This window comes from Bos grunniens, chromosome 2 (genome assembly GCF_055505025.1).
Source record: "Bos grunniens cultivar Pamir isolate PY7600 chromosome 2, Bosgru_T2T1.0, whole genome shotgun sequence".
NCBI classification, from domain to species: domain Eukaryota; kingdom Metazoa; phylum Chordata; class Mammalia; order Artiodactyla; family Bovidae; genus Bos; species Bos grunniens.
In genome coordinates this window covers 177,501-180,000 of record NC_141166.1, presented here as the reverse complement: position 1 = coordinate 180,000, position 2,500 = coordinate 177,501, and the positions used below count along the sequence as shown (strand labels likewise).

Genomic DNA, 2,500 nt, shown 5'->3' with positions numbered 1-2,500 from the left:
AGGCCGCGGATCCGCGCGGCGCGGATCCTCCGGTCGCGTCTGGCGGGCTGTGCGGCGTGGCGGGCGGCGGCTCCCCGTCGCGGGGCCGCTTGCCTTGCCCCGCCGCCTCCCGTCGCCGGCCCTGGGCCGGTCTGCCTCGGCCGGTCGCCGGCCGGCCGTCCGTCTGCCGCTCTGGGCCTGCCGCGCCGGTCGCCAGGCGCCTCGCCTCCCCACGCCTTCCGAGCCTCGGGGCTTTCTCCCGCCCCGTCCCCCACCCCCCACGCCTCCCGCGGCCGTCTGTCCGGCTCTCCCGCCCTGTTTTCGCCTCTCCCGTACCTCTGACGTGTGTCCCCTGCCCGCTTGGCGCCCAGCTCCCCGTCGGAGCCCCTTCCCTCCGCCCTCGGTGGTGGTGTGTGGGGGGGAAGGGTGCCCGGGAACGCGGGTTCGGGTAGGGGCCCCCCACCAGCGGATGGGCTGGGGCGAGAGGACGGGGTCCGGCGGGGCCGGCCGCGCCGGGTGTGTGAGGGTTGGAGGGGCGGGGGCGGGCTCTGCCCCGCGTCTCGGGGGGGGGACGGCGGGGGGGTGGTCGTCTGGCGTCGGCGGGGCCCTCCGGGGCCGGCGGTCGGCCGGCGCGCGGCGGGGCAACCCCCTGCGGTCACGGGCCGGCGGCGCCGAGGCCCGCGTGCGGCCGCGGGCCCGGTGGGGGGGACGCGGCGGTTGGGGGTCGACGTCGGGGCGTTGGCCCGTGGGGCGTGCCGTGCCCCTCGCCCGCCTCACCCTTTCCAGGTACCTAGCGCGTCCCGGCGCGGAGGTTTAAAGACCCCTGGGGGGGGTGTCGCCCGTCCGCCTTGGGGTTCGGGGCGGTCGGGCCCGCGGGGAGTAGTCGGGAGCTGCCTCCCGTCTCCCCCCAGACCCCGCCGTCCCCCGAGGGGACGGGGTGGCGCGCGGCGTGGCGCGCCACGGTCACTGCCGCCGCGGCCGTCGGGAGGGGGCTACCCGACGGCCGTCGTGTGGGCCGTGGCCGTGTGCGGCGGCGCGTGCGCGTGCTGCCCCGCGTCCCTGGGGGAGGGTTGGGGGCCCCCCGGGCGCCTGTGGGGTTGTCCGAGCCCGCCCTGGCGGCTTGGCGCCGGACGCCCCGTCGTGTGGAACCTTTCCCGACCCCTCCGTTCTGCTGTGTTCTGTCTGACTTGGCCGGCCAGAGGCAACCCCCTGCCCCAACTCCCACCTCCGGGGAGGGAGGCGGGGGTGGGTGGGATGTGCCGCGCCAGGGGCGGGTGTCCCGCCGAAACGAAACCCTTGAAAACCTCGTACGACTCTTAGCGGTGGATCACTCGGCTCGTGCGTCGATGAAGAACGCAGCTAGCTGCGAGAATTAATGTGAATTGCAGGACACATTGATCATCGACACTTCGAACGCACTTGCGGCCCCGGGTTCCTCCCGGGGCTACGCCTGTCTGAGCGTCGCTTGACGATCAATCGCCCCTCCGGGGTGCGCGTGTCCTGTGCGCGCCTCCCCGGGGGGCGCGTGGCTGGGGGCTGTCCTCGCAGGGCCTCTGGGCCCTCCGTCCCCCTAAGTGCAGACACGGCGTCCCCCCCGCCCCGCCTCTGTGGCCGGGGGGACGTCGCCCGCGAGAGGGGAGAAAAGGGGACGTGAGCTCGCGCCGAGGCCCCTGGCCTGCCGGGGCCTGTGTGGTCGGTCTCCCCTTCGAGAGCTTCCTCGCGCCGCAAGCGGCCTTCGGGTGTCACCGCCCCTGGGGTGTCGGGGGGCTGGGGACGGTCTCGCGCCACCCGGCGGGGGCCCGCGGTGGTGGCGGGGGTGGGGTCGCGCCCTCCGGTCCGCCGTCGTTCGCCGTCCCGCCCTTGGCGGCGGTGTTTGCCGGCGCCCGGCCGGCGCGGCCCTCCGCCCCCCGCCTTCCCCCTGCGGTGCCTTTCCCGCCGTGTGCCCGCGGCCCGTGCCCGCTTCCCGCCCCCCCCCCCCCCCCACGCGGCTCGCGCCCCGTCGGGACGGGCGGCTCGCGCCCGAGGCCGAGTCCGCGTGCGCGTCCGCGCCCCGGGGACGCGTGCCCCGGCGGCGACCCGCGGGACGCCGCGGCGTCTGCCCGCCGCTGCGCGCTCTCCCCCCGGGCTGCGGCCGTGCCGCGGTTCGCGCCCCGGAGCTCCCGCCGCGAGGGCGGTGGCGGTGGCGGTAGCGTGGTGAGGGGGGCGGGGGGCGGTGGTAGGGGGCGCGCGGTGCGTCCGTCGCCCGTTCGGGCTTCGGCGCCCGTGCGTGCCCCGACCCGCCCCCTCCCCAACCCGGGCCGCCTCTCCGCCGGTCCCCGCCCCGTCCGTCCCGTGACCGCCGGCTCGTGCTCCCCGTCCCGCCCCGCCTCGGTGTCTCCCTCTCTGTCCGCCGCCCGCGGCCGCCGCCGCCGCCGCCCCCGCCGCCGCCGCCTCCTCCTCCCGGAGGGGGCGACGGGTGGTAGGCGGTGGTCGGTAGGGGTGCTGTGTTGGTGCGCGGGCAAGGGGGGGCGGCCCGGGGCGG

General features: G+C 78.5%; 1 long non-coding RNA gene and 1 other non-coding gene across 2 annotated transcripts in view; both read left to right on the top strand.

The window, feature by feature from the left end:
* Positions 1-2,500, top strand: part of LOC147377159 (uncharacterized) — a 24,007-nt gene that overhangs the window by 7,562 nt on the left and 13,945 nt on the right. The gene's annotated exons all lie outside the window — the stretch shown is intronic.
* On the top strand, positions 1,291-1,443 carry LOC147377161 (5.8S ribosomal RNA). Its single transcript, XR_015153689.1, has one exon. It is a non-coding gene; the product is annotated as a 5.8S ribosomal RNA (ribosomal RNA).